Here is a 17,432-nt window from a genome sequence, read left to right on the forward strand (position 1 = left end):
AAAGAACGTGGAACTAAATAGGATATTCTGAATTTATGAATGTTCCCACCTAAATCACTGAGAGGAGGAAAGAACTGAGCACATTTACAGCTCTGAATTGTGCTACTAATGAAAGCTGATCATTTCATTTACAAGTTGGAGGACATTTATTTTATGAATGTCATTTATTTCAAATCATCACTAATGACTTTTTAGACACATTGTCAGCAAGCCAGGGCAAGTCTGCCAACTCCGTACTTCTCTGTACTTCAGACTGAAAAGTGAAAGAAGAGTGAAGGTAGATGCTGAGGGCAGACTCGTATTCCCACACCATGTAAGCCATCCCCTTATCTTTGCCATTTCTCTCTTGCCAATTGCTCCATCGCTCCTCCTTGTTCAAATGTACATGTGGGTTTTGTGGAAGTACAGCATGGCTGCTGCTGCCTCCATCTCTGCACTTCTGAAGGGGCTGTAAAGCAACCAGATTAAAGCAGCATTAAAAGCCATGCTACAAATCCTACCATATTAAGCAAGACAATCCTCAGAGTTGTTTTGGGCTCGCAGAACAGAAGGGGTGCCTTTGAGTTGAACTACATGTTTCAACAGTATGTTGTTCTGAAAAGTGTTGTATATGTGCCGACATCCGCTGCTGGCATGTGTACAGACTGAAGCTTGCCAGCTCCTCCTGATCTGGAAAGAGGAGACATGCAGTGTTAAGTACATGTGTCATCACTAGTCATTCCCCCCAACCCCCCGTTTTATCATTTGGTTGTGCAATGTATTTGAACCAAGTCAGCCCATTTAGTTCAGATGAACTCAGGCCAAATAACTGTACTGAGGCTGACTTCAGGGAGTTGAGAGGAGTTGCTGGAGTGGCTCTTCCATAAGTAAATGCAAACACTTTTGTGCTCCTTGCTCTGCTTTCAGACAAAGGCCTTTTGGTAGGGCTGCAATTGGAGGGAGAGCCCCTAAGAAAACAAACTCCCCATGCAGCTGATTACATCATGCCACTTCTGACTCTCATGGTGGTAAATCTGACAGGCAAAACAGGGCCAGGCTTCAGCAGGGCTTACAAAGGGGATTCCAAGGAAACCCATGATGCAAGGGTGACTCAGGAGGTGACATGGGATCTACTTAGTCAGGACTGAGCTGGGGTTCTGGTGCAGCGTTAGCATACCCGAGCTCTACAGGCTTTTAGACTGACAGTAGAGGTCCTGGGAAAATTCTGTGCTCATGCAGATCCCCACATCTTGGTCAAAATGCAGTTGTACTGATTGTGTCTTCCCACTGTAACTTTTTTGGATGGAGTAAACGTAAGGCTACGGCTGTGGTCCACCCCACAGTCTGAAGCAGGTTGTGACTCTTCTCTAATATGGATGCTAACACCTGTGCAATGATGGCATCAGCTGCAGAGTATTTAGGCAGGAGGCTCAGTGCTTACTGTTCCTGCCTGTGGTGACTGCGTCGCTTGTGGCATGTGAGCTGCCTCAGCTAGAACAAGTTGAGTGGGGCTGCAACGCATCCTGGGTTTCTGGGATGACTTGTGAACTTGTTCATTGTCTGCCTGTGCTGTGTGTGGACCCTGGGACAACGCAGGGGCAGCAGATGATTCGTTTGTGAAGACTTTGCAGCGGTAGGAGGAGTGCAGCTGCATGAGGTCCTGTGGTGCCAAACAGAAGTGGGTGGAAGTTTTGGGGACTGGAGAAGAAGCAGAGATTTTAGAAGGACAAGGAAAAAAAAAGCACATAAAAATATGATTATCCGTTTTATAGTCTAAATGGGAGTTATGTTATGAGATACTTTCATCTCAGTATAGGTTAGCGTTCCTCAGCTTATTATATTTGTATATAAATATTTTTCTTGAAGTGAAGTCAGCCTCGTTGGAAGTAGGAACTATTCTATGTCACTTTTTTAATACTGTAATATATTTCCCCTAGTTAATCATTCCTTTTTCTAAATATAGATTTCCTTTCCTTTTCTTTCAAGTCCCTTAAAATGAGAGGGCCTGTTTTCCTCTTTGACCTTCTCTAACAAGCAGACCCTTGAAATGCAGTGTTTCCAGAAAGCAAGCTGTAGAAACAACAGATGGATTTAGTAAATCACAGCTTGCAGATGAGTTGTATGAAAAGTAAGTTTGGGGTGAAGACTTAAAATGCATAGAGATCTTTGTGCTGCAGCTTGTTCTTTTCTGTCAAGTGCTGCCTGACTAAATGCATGACTTGTGTGATGTTAGTTTTCTTCATGGATTGACTGGGACAAGCAGTTCTACCCCAAATAAGCAGCTCCCTGGGTCTCAGCCTGCAATCTCACTCAGACAGAAGACTGTGTCCTCTAGGTATGTTTCAGTATTTTGCATTTCTTTTATTTGCTGAAACCATTCTGTCAGACTACTTACACTGATCAGCAGATCCTAAAACCTGTTTGTGGTTTCCCAGGGATTTTGTAGACAAATTAGTGCATGTGTATTTGCAGGACAGGTGACTTCTAAATGTTAAGACTGCAGTTTATAATCAAAGTGCCTTTCTTGTAACAATAATCTTAAGATAAGCATTTGCCTATATTCTAACGTGATAATCCTTTCTGGGATTAACAACTCATTTCTCAAAAGCATGGTTCTTGGTCCTGCAGACCTTGCTGACTAGTAAATCTTGCTGAGTTCATGAGGCATAGGGACTGCAGGAATGGATATTCATCTCAGTAGGTTTCCTCAATGTGATTTAAGCGTTGCTCTGAGGTCTGAAACTCCATAATGTGCTTGATATGGAGTAGCAGCAGTAAGTTGTCATTGTGATCAAACACAAGTTTTTCTGTAGGGAAGCATAAATCATTTGCATGGGTGTGATGAATGCTTGAAGGGAATTTGATAAATTGCATGTTGAACACTGGGAAAATCTTGAAAAGGATCTGTGGTGTTCTTTGCAGTTTCAGAAGCTTAGTATTAAAAAGAGCTTGACTCTGGTTCTGGTTACTGTGTAGTATTTTTAAGCCTTCTGAAATGTATGCGTTCAGGATATCATAGCAAACAATATGAGATCTGGTGGGCTCATGACTTTTTGTTTTTAAACATAAATAAGGACTTCTCATCTCATATTCAGATGAAGGTGAATGGACTTTACAGTGTCTTCCTATGCTGTCTGAGTTTGCAGTTCTTGAGGCCACTGGAACGTCACCAACCTTGTGACAGACTTCAGTGAATCTCTGCATCAGGATTTTGCATGGAACCAATGTTGTCCAGTCTGGGACTTGCAGGATTCATTTCTGCATTAGCTAAAATATGATTTCCTCTTGCAAGGAAAAGAAGTTGGTGAAGGTGACGATGGTAGTAACAATGGTCTTGTCAATAGTTAGGGAATGTGTGTAATGCTCTCAGTGCTGCTTTCTGCTTGACCTGTGGATGCAGGTGGCAGTACTGCAGCTGTGGGTCATTGCTGCCCACAGTGCTGTGCCACATCTTGGCATGCTGTTTGGCTACTCTCCCCATGCGTGCCCTGGCTTCCATACAAAGGAAACCAGAGCACATGGGGGAGGGGTTTGCATGCAGATCTCATCTAACAGAGGCAATGTGGGGCAAGGGTGTATACCTAAGGATGAAGATTGCTGGGTGTACTGCAGGGAGCATCTGCCCAGCAGTGCAGATACTGCCTCCAGGGAACCCTTCTGTAGCAGAGTGTCTGGTGCTGTGAGTGCTCTTCTTGCAGAGCAGGTCTCAGTGTGACAGCACTCAATGTGCAGGTAGCATCCAATGGCCAGGCTATGAATATAATGTTTATGCTTGGTAATGGTGTTAAAAATTGCAAAATTTTCCCATAACACATAAAGGCAGGACTGCTTCTATGAGGAATGGTCAGAGAATGCAAACTTAACATTTAACCACACTAAAACACCAACTCCAGCCCGTGTCAGTGAGCTTCTTCCAAGGCTGTCAGTGTGAGTGAAAATACCACCTTTTTTTCTTTTTAATTTTCCCCCTTTTGAAGAGGATCATCCCGTAACAGTTATCTGCATAGTAAGTTTCTCTGCATTCCTAGGGTTACTTGCATATAAAAGGGCTGCAGCAATGTACAAGGACTGAAATAGTTTTTCCATGATGTGATTTGTTGCTGCCCTAAAGTTTGCAGCTCTATAGTATAGGTACTTGATGTAGACTATCAGAGTTGTTGCTGTAACTACACAAAATACTTAGGTCACTCACAGCAAGGCTGCCTAACGGTTTCAGATCTGAAATGTCCAGCTGAAACTCTACAGAGAACTGCTGAGGGAGGCAGAATGCAATCGTTCCTGTTGGAGCCTGGCCAGGTTTCCAAGGTTAACACCTTTCATCTTGACATCAAATCTTTAATGACCACATGTGGCAAAGACATTTGTTTAACATCTCGTTAGGGAACATAGCAGATCCAGCATTACCATGCCCCTTTCGTAGTACTGGAGGATGGGTCTGAAAGAAAATGGCTTTCAAAGATTCCAGTAATATTTCATGGACAACCACATGCTTCCTCTGGAGATTACAATTGAGTGTTACTAGGACATAGTGGTCTGATTTCTCTGCCTTCCAAATGATCTGGTCCTCTGTCCTTCACAAGTTAATGGCAAGCACTGCAATTGCCTTTATTTCTAGGTTGCCAAATAAAATAATTAGAGAACTAAGTGTTGTGATTTTGGAGAGATAAGCTGAAAAATGAAGGGGAGTGATGACAGTATGTTCTCACAGTGCCAATTAAAACACTGCTGAGGAGATTCAGCATAACTTCCTGGGGAACCAAGTAGACTGGAGGTTCAGAGGGATTCTTGCAAACTGAAGCAACTTAGAAAGGCTCCTTTCTGCTACTGAGCATATTGCATGTGCAAGGACTCTGCAGTTTATACTCCTGGCTGTGACTTCCTTGAGCACTGCATCTTATTTAGAAAGAGGATGAAATAACCTGAACCATCCTTAAAGAAAATACTGGTGGTATCTGAGATGGTCCAATCGAAGCAAAGAGTCACTGGTTGCATTTAGCTGCTAACTAATCTTGTTTAGGACCTAACAAAGACTTCTCTGTACGACCACTGAACATCTTGAACTTGCCACTCTTTTAAAAAACAAATAAACAACAATCTCTTAAATGAACAAACAAAGGAAAAAAGCCCCAACCACCAAGATGTGAAAGTCTAGCCCAGTGCTTTACACCTGCTGCTCTTCAGATACTTTGCTGTGAAAGTACGTGAGAACCTCCACTTCATGGGCTGGGGAAGCAAAGCTTAGACAGAGTTTACTTGCAAAGCGTTGCTCACAGCCTGGTGCAATTCTGTTTCTAAGCTTTTCTTATACTATTGATACTGTTTTAAAAAAAAAAAAAAAAAAAAAAAAAGCATAGCAAAACTGGATTTTTTTTAATAATAATCTTCTGTGCTCTGTAAATGTATAGGGGTTCTGTGCAATAGATCTGTTCGCATGGGATAACTTCTGAAGTGCAATGAAATTCTGACTTGTGAACTGAAGCAAGGCTAAATTTAGGCTCAATTCTCCTCCTCGGCTGGCTGTTTTGTTTTCAGATTATTGGCATTAATCTGTTTTTAATCAGTCTCATTTGTAATCTGCTAGACTACTCAGTCAGTCCAGGGAAATGTGACCACAGTGGCTTTCAGTCTAAACATAGAGATGAAAGGAAAACATCGGAGAATCCAGGGCAATGTAGGTGATGATTACACAGATCTGACCATCTTGAAACGGCGTTAGGATCATCTTGTTTATTAAAATGGGGATATCCATTGTGAAACACTTTTCCTCCTGTCATGCCGCTCGGGGCTGAACTGTACATGGTCTAGAGTGGTCACAGGCATGGGCTGATGGTTAAACAAGGGGGTCTTATCAGTCTTTCCAGTGTGAATGATTCTATGGCCACAGTCCTCTCCCATCTCCCAGAGCTGTGTGGCCACTGCCTTGCAGTGCTGCCTGTGGGGCTGACGGCAGCAAAATGGCCGCCCTTCCCCTCCAGCACGGTGCCCATGGTGCTGGACCCAGAGACAAGATGGCTGACAGCCAGTTGGGCAGGCGGGAGGAAACTAAGACAAAACCAGCCCTGTGCTGATGGCGGCCCAGTTTTCTCCAGGCTTCCCTAAATGCAGACAGATGAGGTGTTCCTGGTGGTGTGTGATGCTGTGTGCTGCGGACCGGCTGCTGCCTGGCCAGGCGTGGGGCTGCCGCCTGCACCATGCTGCCTGCTGGGCGCCATCTGTGCCTGTGGGGCGGCCATGGCCTCCGTCCTGCTGGAGGAGCAGGGGATGTCTTCACTTGTTTGTTTCAGAGCTTTTTATTTTTAATTAAGTTTTGTGATTTTTTTTTTTTTTTCTTTTCTAATCAAATACCTTGATTTTATTGTCTGCCTGCGGTCCAGTGACTTCTGTAAACTCGCACTGACAGAGCTAACAACAGGTTAAATGAAGTGACTAATTGTTTTCATTCATCAGCTATTCATTGCAAGAGCAATTACAGTTTCAGTGTTCTGCCCCCCAAATGAAGGCCAGATCCTGTAGTCATGTATGATTTATGTTACCTGCCTCCCTGTTGGCATTCTTTAGCACAGAGGTGGCTATGCCCAGAGTCCAGTCCCTTGGAAAAACTGAGACTTCAAATCCAGATCAGAATTTGGGCCATCTGGGGTACCCACATCTTGTCTTGGTTCCAAGTTTGAGATGAATATGATCTAATTTTGTCATTTTGTTTGTTCGTAGGGTGCTAGGAGGCAGCTAAAATATGAAGAAACCCTCACTTGGCTTTTTCTGCTGAGATGAAATTTAGCACCAAAGCGCAATCCCCGAGGCAGCAGGTTCGTTTTGTGAAGGAGGTGAAGTATTTCTACCTCATTAGTCACTTCAAAAATTATTATTTTCCCACATGTAAGATTTAAGAAAAAGGCCTCCTCATAGCAAACCTCAGGTTTCCCTTGCCAAGTACACCCAGCCCTTGAAAGAACCAGTGCTAACATCTTCACCTGCCTGTTTTAGTGGTAGGACGGGTAAGCTGTCCTGGGAATGGAGAGGAGTGGGATGAATCCACAGACAAGTAATTCTCAGGGACTTTGTCACTGTTGTGTGGTTGGAAGTTACATCTAGACTGAACTGCTCGGCAGGGATTCTGATGTCTGCTGGTGGCTGTGCATGCTGTCTGCTTGGAGCAAAGGGGGTGTTCAGCTCAGCGGAGCAGCAGGAGAAACGTGTAGGAAACAAAGATGCACCACCATAGGTACCTCCATTGGTGAGTCCTTTTTCCTTTCTCCCCTCTCTCGTGCCACCTTGGTGCACCATAGAAGCGCAGAAAATGCCCACTTCAGTTACAACTGAGAGCTGAAATTTAGATAAAAAAACAAGAGTTTCACTGTGTACTGTTCAATTCTGGACTTGTACCAAAACTTTGTAGTGTTCCTTCCACTTTCCAGTGGGCAGAAAAAAAAAGTAAGGCTTTGAAAATCATTGCAGTCTCTAATAGGAAGTTTCTTGTTTAATCCAAACTTCATAGCTTGATCCTATTTCTGCACTGCAAGCTACGTTTGTGTGTCTGATATCCTGAAATGTATGGCATTCATGCCTAAACCCCTTATCTGCACCTAGTCCACAAAGCAGCTGTAGATGATAGCAAGTGGTTCATAGAGAAAAAAATCAAAGTGAAAATGGTAATCTTAGTGTTACTTTGTACTTGGCAGATCTCAAAACACTTCACAAAGTGAAGGTGCCTCATTTCAAACCCTTCAGCAGCCCAGTGTGCTAGTTAAGAGGAGGGAGGAGAAGCATTTGTTTATAACTGAGCTATTAAGTGTAGGATTTGTCTTACAAAGTGGCAGTGTTGCTTTTCAAAGCAGACTAGGAATGGGGAATATATTCAGGTCCTACAACATTTAAAATGAATGCAAAAATTGCTCCACTTCAATGGGAGAAGGAGAGAGAAAAATGTTCCTGTTCCAATATCTTCCCTGGTGAGTGACTTGGTTAGCATCTTCTCAAATGGCAGATATTGTACCTAGGTTTTGGATATTCTGGAAGTAATATTTGATGCTAATGGGTTGCAAAGTGGTACAAGAAATATGATTCTCCCAACAATTTAATTGCATCTAAAAGCAATGCAATTCTATTACGTCATCAAAACTACTTTGCATATATATATATTTCTCTTTGCAGTGTGATTTATGAGCAGCAATTAACTCAGCCCTTTAACACCACGTGACAGAGGTGTTGCTGGGCCCATTTATGAACCAGGCAAGCTGAGGCACAGAGGTGTCAAATGTAGCTTGTCAGTGATGATACCAAAAAAAGAAGACAAGAACCCAGGAATCAAATCATAACCCTTGCTTTGCTGTTGCTAGGAGAGAAAGGAGCACTAAAATCCATTGGACTTACTACAGAGTCTGGCAAACTTCATAAAATTATAAATGCTTTTAAATGCAGAGAGTTTCTTTAATAAATGACGAATGCAGGATCCTTTTAAAATAATGCTGAAGAAATGCATCTAAACTATCATGAAGCAGGAATCAAGTCAGTAAAAAGAGACATTGAGCTGGGACGGATAATTCTGTGCACCTCTGTCAGGCTGCAAGCTTCCTAAATTACTGAAGTCTGACCCTGGCTGAGGTAGCAGAGTCATTATGTTTTATGGTCCTTCCCCTGCTCTGTCTCTCTTGGCCCTGCCTGCACTTTGGAAAACTTACAGGACAGTCTGATGCTTCTGATTGAGGAAAGGTGCTCAGTCAAGGCAAGGTTTATCTTTGCTTAGCTGAGACTGCAGCAGTACACAGATCCTAACGCTGTCCCTCAAATATAATTCTCACCCTCAAATGCATTGCACTTGGTGTGTCTGCAATGCTTCTGAGACCAACAGTAACAGATATGAGCAGTGGCTTGTATGAGCAGACCCTCGTGGGACTATCATCACAAGCCATTCTAGATCGACAAGAGGTGTGCCATATATCAGCTGCCTCTGGGATCAGGATATAGCCAGGTAGGAAGCAAGCTTAGAAGCTAAGGGAGAAGGAGATTGCATGGAGGTGGAAGAAGAGAACAATTTAGAAAAATGTCTGAACTTCTATTTTACAACACCATGTACGAAAGAAGAAAGGTGTAACACCTCATACATTCTTACCTGCAAGTACGTTCGCATCAGAAGTGTGGTAAGAATTCCTGAAGATCCGCCTTGCTAACCAGTGGGGTAGAGATGTGTGACAACTTAATAAATACGGCATGGGGACTTGCCATGTGTTTAAATCTTGGGAAGGGAAATGCCTTATTCAGATATGAAACTAACAGTTCTGTAGTAGTGGAAATAGTATTTCTCAGTTGTATGGAGATCTCTGATGTTTGGCAGATGAGTTAAGCAGGGGATTTTTATTTTAATAAAAAAGGAAAAGTAGAATGCAGATGCGGGTAGTTAAATATAGGAGATCCTATTTCTGTTTTTAGTGTAAATACATTTATTATTTTAAAATCTGACTCATTTGTAAAGATACTGATCTATATATACATCTATGTAAGAGTCATGCAGTGAGGATTATTCAAGTTCTTGTATGAGTGCAAGCAGTCCTTTATAAACTGGTATCAAGATGTTCCACGGTAATGAATTGGGCTACCAGTACAGTTATTGCTGTAGACGTGCTGTCTATGCTTATTTTCACATGCAGCTATACTCAAATCTGGGAAATGTTTTACCCTGTGCAGGAAGGTACTAAGCAGGCAATTTGTGCTGAAAAATTGAAAGGATGTTTTAAAACCCATCCTCAAAACTGGTCAAAGGCAGAAGGGATAGCACTTCAGACCAAACCCAACAAAGCTTGACGACCCATGGGACTGAATGATCTGAGATCCTGGCATTGCCCTGGGCACTTGGTTCAACCCCAAATCCTGCAGACTTGTAGGACAATCCTTATTGTATGTTTGGTGTGCTGGTTTTTGGTTGGATTTTTTTTTTTTTTAACCTCTGGCTGAAGGTGCAAAGTAAAATAAGTCTGTGGTCCTGCTCCCATTTGAGCCTGTGAGAGTTTGCTTACACTGAAGTCACTGAAAAACCCTCAGCAGCTTTAATGGGGGCAGGAACAGGCTCACTGTGATTTAGTCTCAAGTGTTCAGCTCAAGGCAGAAAGACAGGGGCTCTTTGAAAATGACAACCTGTGGGTTTTGGAGAGGTCATTAACATATTTGTCATGGGGGAAAGAGGGTAAATAAGGAACTTGAAAAGAAAGGCAGATATTAATTACGCTTCAGACAACATAGCTGTGTGCTGATGACATGCTGTAGCTCTCCAGACGACTATAATTTGCAAGTGAGCCCAACGAGTATGAGACTACAACAAGCCAAGCAATTAGTTCCTCCTGAGTTGCAAGAGTGACATCATGTGTGCAAAACATGCCTTCGCCTTCAGCGAACAACACATACTCATTTATTTTTCCTGTAGGGTCACTGCTGTGAGGCCACTAAAGCTACCTCTGAAGGAAGCTGATCTTTAGAGTCTGAGGGTCCACAGAGTTCAGAAAAACGTGTATTTCAGGCACCATCTTTCAGCCAAACAGCTCCTGTATCTGATTTGGTGCCACGTTGCCGCTCTGCAAAATTCTTGTATAATTTAAGGACCTTAAATTGTATTTCCAGAGTCTTGAAAATGTATCCCAACTGAAAGCATCTGACCCTGATCAGTGTGTTTTCTAACATAGAATTAGTCAGGAAAAAGGTGAGGGGTTGCTTTTAGGAGCTCTGCTATGTACAGACTTCTGGAACAAGCAAAGAGAAACAAGAAGTGCAGCAGGAACAAAATAATTGATTCACAATGTTTATATACGCCTCTGAGGGATTCTGTGGAGTGTGTGACTTTATAGCTTGGATCACAATGCTTCGCATTGCATGAATTTATCAAAGAGGCTATAAGGATCCATCTGATACTCAGGGAGGAATAAATTATGGCATTGATCTATGGAGACAATTGCATTTATTCTTTTAATCATCTATGCGGTCCCGCTGGAGCAGCATACTACTCATGTGCAGTAAATTAAGCTGCTGGAGTGCTCTGTAGAATCAAGAGCTAAAAAATCTTGATGTTTGTGCTCCTTTGTCTGTTAGAAGTGTGATGCAAATGCTGCGTGGCTTTTGATATTTTTTTTCTGGTATAATGAGAGAGAAAAATACGATGTGAATGGACTGGGTGTTAGGAATGTGTCTCAGTGTGCAAAAAGCTGCTTTATCTTTTGTAGAAAACAGACTAGAAAAGCAACTAGAGCTGTGCCTTGTGTCAAACGGGAGTGAGCTTCCCCATCGGCTGAGCTCCCCACATGGCTGTATGCTTACCCCCGTTGCCTTTCCCATATCTTGACAGGGTTTGATGCCCCATGTTGGGCATTCCCACAAGTTTGCTGTCTTCTCGTCAAGTTGCTTGGAAAGCTTCTCCTCTTAGTAGCAGCCCAGCCAGGCCCAGGGGGCTCTTGTGCTGTACTTTGTTCTGCAGTCTGCAGGACTCACTTCGTGGGGTGGGTGATGAGACACAAATACCCTGCTTTAAACAGTCTGAGTTGGTTTAATGTTTGTTTCTAGCTCAAGAGTTTACAAAGACCCCAGAAGCTTCTAAATTCAGATCCTGAGGAAAATAGGAACCTGTTCTCCAAAGCCAACAGACAGTCTTAATAGGAGTGGCTATTGCTATTATTAAGAATACTAATAATCGTATGTTAACCGAAGGCAGGAATGAATCTGTTGTTGGACTGCACATGGGATTTGTGACATGTCTTTGTCCTTACAAAGCTGTGGCAAAACACATCCAAGTAAAGGAGTGAAGCTGGAGAAGCGCTGTATCAGGTAGCAGTGCCTTCGTGTCCCTGCTGGCACTTGGCTGGTTGGGTGTTTCTGCTCCTTGTGACAACTCATGCCTGCCCAGGGACAAAGCAGCGTGCGCAGCATTCAATTCAGTGCTCTGCAGTGAAGTTCCTGTTTTGCTCACAGCACCAGAGGAGGGTGGGCACAGGAGAATGGCAGCAAAAGTGCCGTGCAGAGCCCAAGGGGAGGAGAAAAATTCTATGAAAGGGTCTGAACCCTTCAGCTGCAGGGACTTTCCTCCTAACTGAACACTGGGGATCCCTCCATATGAGGCTATTTGGTTCATCTCTTTATCTCTAGCTGCCAGCATGGCCACAGATGTGATAGGGGAAGCCATTGGTTTTGGTGGTGCAGACAAAAGAGGAGTGAGGCGTGTTTGCATGAGCTGTCTGCTTGGCTAACAAGCTCTGCACAGCCTGGAGAGGCAAACCTCCCACTGAGCCCAAATCTGCTTGCTTCGTGGTCCATTCTGGTTGAATTATTCCTCTGGCAATGCACCCCTTGAGCTAAACTTTAATAATGCAAAGCCGATGACAGCCTGGTTTAGGTTTTAAGTGCATGGTTTTGATTAATTTCCTACAATTCAAGAGAAAAATGTGTAAACTTGGTCTTTACTGAGTACGGCAGCGCTTTGCATGTGTAGTTGATCTACTGAAGTGGTAGAGCTCTCTTGTCTGCTGGACACACGGCTCCGCATACAGGAGGGACAGAGCTGGAACTATCTGAAGTTCCAGCTAAAATTGCACAGGGAAACTGAAGTTGCATTAAGATCTAGGTTGGAAATTTTCAACCTCAACAAATACGTGAGCAGAAAGTGCAACTCTTTTCAAAAACACAACAAAACCGCACCTGCTTGCCTTCTGTTCACCTTGCTTTGCTGGCACACTGTACAGAAGTCATCTCTCCTTTCTTCTGTGTGTGCACCCATGCACACAGCCACCAACCTCCCGCAGAGCAACGAGAGAGAATCTCCTCGGTGGTTTGAATGAAAATGCAGTTTCGTAGCTCTAATGATCAACAGCTGGGAAAACGCATGCTTTTCTCCATCATCTCTAGACTTGTTTGAAAGATCTTTGTTTTGTGGCTTTGCTGGGTGGCTTTCCTGATGAACTGATTTAAAAGATCATTTAATTTCTTCGAAGACCATAGTGGTTACCATAGAAATACGTTAGCTGCGAAACAAGGAACAATTAGTTTACGTTGATTCCTTTGTGTCTCCTAATTTCTTCCATTCAGGATTTTTAAGCATATAATTAAAGGGATTATTCAGCTTTGTGATTTATTCCCTCCCTCCCCCCCCCCCCATCCATAAATTCATTTAAAGACAAAACTCTGATGTCTGTAGAGCATAAATAATAATGATTATATGTGGTAATGAGTCCAACCTGTTTGTCCACATAGCAGAAAACAATGTGTTTTCTGTCGGAAGCCTGCAATGCTGAGTAGTGGTCACTCTCAGCTTCAGCTGTGGCATTCCCAGTTATCTGCCTCATCCTTTGTGGGCGCTCAGCTCATTACCCTTAACAAAGCCCTGCTGGGAAGTGGCCTTCTCGAAAGCACTGCTGGACACCTCCTGTGCCATTAATGCGATGGGAAGGGCATCACACAGCTCCAGGAGTCCCTAGGGTCAGGTGACAGTTGCTCAAGAATGCAGACTGTTGCAACACTGGGACTTGAGGTGGTTATTTCACACAGCTGCCCTGGCAGGGCATGCTGAGTAGGCAAAGCTCTGCCTGGATGCACGGAAGGGTTGAGACCGGCAGGGCCCTGCAGTGATGTGGTGATGGATTGAGCTTTTGGCAGAATGGCACCTTTCTCCCAGCAAAGCAAAGGGCATCAGATCCTGGTTCAGCATGGTTTGCCCCGGTCCTCTTTTATAGCAGAACTCAGAGGTGAGGGGAACACAGCCAGCACTTGATCTGGCAAGTGTGCTCCAACAATTCTGCTGAGCCAAGCCCAGGCAAAACAATAACTACTGGTGCCACGTGGCTCCATACAGAGCTGGATTCTGCTATGCTCTGGTCCAAACCAGAGCCCCAAAGAGGGGCTTTGGTATGCACTGAATGCAGTCACTTGCAAATGGGTGGCAACGCAGAGCTTTATTAGTTTGGGTGTTGGGCTTAAAGTCTACATCAGCCCATCTTTTTGTGGTATGTTCCTTCTTTGATCACAGTTTCTTAGCTTCTCAAATACATATTTTAAAAATCCTGGGCACGAGAGCTGTGAAGTTCGTCTGAAGCAGTGTCCTGCACCACTCTTCCTGCTCTCCTCTCTTGCAACCTGCGTTTCCTTTCCAAAATTCAATTGCTGGCTCACGGATCCAAATACGATTCCGGCGGGGCTGCGCTGCAGCGCCCTCTGGCGGCCGGAGGTGGAGGCGGCTTCTCCCCGCGCCGCAGCGCTTCGGGCGCAACCCCCGCTCATCCCAGCCGCTTCGCTCTGCCCACGGCTTCAGCGCCTTCCGGCCCTGTACGAATCGCATTCGTCCCTTGATATTCCTTCCTGATATTCAGTACCCGATTTTCAGTGGGTCTTTTATGTTTTGCATGCACTGTGTGCTTTAGCTTCTTGAAATATTCATTTCCTATGCTGACTTCTGGTAATAGTACATAATATCCGGGAATGGCCGTTTAGAATGGAGCATTCCACTTAATGCATTTCTTACACAATTATGAGTTGTTTACCTTAAACATTATTCTAAGGAGTAATGAGGAAAAAAAAAAAAAAAAAGTAAAGAAAATTCTGGTTAATAACCTGGGCAAAGCAATTATCCCACTGAGACTCTTTATTGAATCATGTATGCAAAACACAGCAAGTTTTCATAACAGATGTATTTAATCTTGATGCAAGGCTTGGTTTTAACCCCACAATGTCTTGCAGTTCTCTACTTGAATAGAGGATTCCAAGCTGGAAGCCTCTGGGATCAGAAAGAAGACTTTGCTGTTGTGGAAGCTGCTTACAGTTTCTCATTGCCCAGTGGTTGCTTTAGAAGCTCTCCTGGTGTTTCTTGAAGTAAATGTCACTATGAGAGTGCTGTGTTTTTTTGTGTCATAGATGGCAAAAGGAGAACAAGCCAGCGGCATGCATTGCTCCAGAGCTTCACTCTTCTGGGGACAGGAGAGCACATGGCAGCTTCCTGCCCCTCTGGCTGCAGTGTGGAGTAGTGCTGCTACACGTGCTGGGCTGCTGCTGCTGTGGCAGTATTGTTTAGATGTCCTGGAGCTCATGGAGCTGCCTGAAGCTGGCCATGCAGAGACCCTGAGGAAAGGCTGCCTTGAAAGTGAGCGTGTTCAACTTTACTGCATTGCATCCCATGCTGTATTTGGGTGTAAATAGAGCATTGGGTCCTGGAGCTGGCAAAGCATTAGTGGGTCACTCAGCATTCCCACTCCAGAAAGGTTGAGCCCTTTGCCAAATGTTTGTTAGGGTTTTATCCTGCTTGTCTTTGAGTTCTCCAGTGAAGGAATTTCTCCATGTGACCCTTTTGCCCCGAACTATTTCATATTCTAATTTTCTTTCCTAATTTTCTTTCCCTGTATTGAGCCTAAGTTTCATTCAGCTGCCTCTAATTTCTCCCAGTGATCCATCCTAGCCTGAGCACTTCCCTCTTCTCTCAGCTTATCCCTGTCAGATATCCCAAACGATTTCCCTTGGTCAAAGACACGTGTATGCAATTCCCTAATCTCCCCTCTGCCATTCATTTCCCCCTCCAGCTCTTCATCACTTTGCTGGCTCTGCCCTGAACCCTTTCCCGTTTATAATACCACTTTCTGACGACGTCTGAGCTGCACACAGTGCCCTGCTGCCCGTGGACACAGCTCACAATGCTGTGCTTTGTGCACAGACCCTGCTGAGCCCATTGTCTCGGCTCTGCCCTGCAAACAGGAGCCCAGCACGTCAATACTGCTTGCTGGTAAATATTGGCCCAGAATAAAGCATTGATGGCTGAAGACAGATAGTTTTTTCCTAATCACTTAAAAATCCTTTTCTGAAAGACTGAAAGCTTGCACAGCCCTTCTGCAGCGGGAGCAGTTGCTGAGGCACAGCTCGAAGTCATGCAGCTTGCTTTTTAAATGACTGTTTATTTTCCATCGATATTGTGTGCTGGGTGCACAACACGGTCAGTGCTTTCACTGTGCATGTCTCATACGTGCTGGGATTCTTGCTGTTGTCTTAACAATAAGGAAATGCAGTGCGTGTCTGATGGGGTGTGGTGGCTGTGCCTGAGTTGTTGTTTTAAGGGCTTTTAAGCTCGTCCGGAAAATAAATGGTTAGAGAGTCTGCAAGCGAAGTTTTTGGGTAAGAACTTTTTGAGACTTGACTTTGGCTTAGTCTCTGATATAACATTTGGGTTTCTTTCTGTAATGGGCGAGGAAGGCTGGAGAAATGTATGTTTAGGAGTCTTTTTATAGTAAACGAAATATGTTAATACATAGAACAGAAAACAACTTTTAAAACCACTAAGTGCTAGCAGTAAAGCACGATGACCACCAAGCATTCACTGCTGAAAATAGACCACCACCAGAGAATTACGTTTCAAAACGCTTTGCCGACAGAGCTGGTTTCTAAGAAGTTAATCTTTACAAGAACAAAAGGAAAGGCTTGAACAATAAGTCTGCATGAAATAATTGTGTAAGTAAATATCAAGAGAGCTAAGGGAGCAAAAGTCGAATGAACCTCGTGCGCACGGCGGCCCTTGGAGAACAATGAGGCAGATGGGGACTGAGGTGTGTGGGCAGACCCTGCTTTGAGTGAACGAATGCCAGCATGTGAGGATGTGGCCCGGGGTTTGGGATTACAATGGCTCACTCCTGGCTGGACTTCTGCTGACTGTGTACCTTTGCCTTGCCCTGTTTTGAGCAGCATAAGGGAAGGATGTATGTGGAAGGCAGAGACTTTGCTTCACCTAAGTGCTGTCCAGTGCCTGTTTGGCATTTGTTACTCATCGTTTTGCTGCTTAATATCTTCATTTCCTTCAGTGTTTGTATCAAAGCTTATCTCAGCTGTGATCTTCCCTCTAATGCCATGGAATGGATGTCATGTGGGAGGGAGGAATTCTGTCTCCCTTCTTCGACAAAACCTAACATTCTCCTCAACAAAGCTCAGCTCTGGAGGTGGTAGAATGGGGTAAAAGACGATCAGATGGGGACAGGATTGGAAGTCGGCTGATGTGGCACTGGCAGATGTCTTAGATCCTTTTGGTTTGTTTGTTTTCTTAGAAAAAAGAAAATAAAGAAGAAATCATGAGATCGAATGTGCCACGGAAATCCCTTAGTGTCACTGGAGCTCCATCCTTCTCACTCATACTAAGCCAATTCCTGGGTGAATCTGTAGCTCTGGGACTGAAAAACAATCAAAGTGGACTCTTCCCTATTCCCACCAAAGGCTTCTGTCAGCAGAGTGGAATTGCATCATCTCAGTGAAGCTTCCGGGCAAGGTTGGCCACTAACTATTGTTGCGGGTTTAAATATCCAGAAAGTTGTATCATAACAACATCCGTGGATCTGCAGTTGCACTGCACTTGGTTAAATGCTAGCTTTGATCTTCCCAGAAAACCTAACCATGGCCAGCTATTTAATGAGCAAGGGAAGGATTTCTCAGGTCTGCTGGCCCATCCCCTGAACCACTGCAGG

At 44.0% G+C, this 17,432-nt stretch overlaps 1 long non-coding RNA gene across 2 annotated transcripts; it reads left to right on the forward strand.

Moving 5' to 3' along the window:
- Positions 1-1,467: 1,467 nt before the first annotated feature.
- Positions 1,468-17,189, forward strand: LOC125700072 (uncharacterized). 2 transcript variants are annotated; one of them, XR_007379776.1, is made up of 5 exons: positions 1,468-1,612; positions 2,213-2,314; positions 6,691-6,785; positions 7,089-7,213; positions 17,019-17,189. It is a non-coding gene; the product is annotated as an uncharacterized LOC125700072 (long non-coding RNA). The 2 variants fall into 2 exon arrangements; XR_007379777.1 differs by lacking the exon at positions 17,019-17,189 and adding an exon at positions 14,854-14,896.
- Positions 17,190-17,432: the final 243 nt, after the last annotated feature.

This window comes from Lagopus muta, chromosome 14 (assembly GCF_023343835.1).
Source record: "Lagopus muta isolate bLagMut1 chromosome 14, bLagMut1 primary, whole genome shotgun sequence".
NCBI lineage: Eukaryota > Metazoa > Chordata > Aves > Galliformes > Phasianidae > Lagopus > Lagopus muta.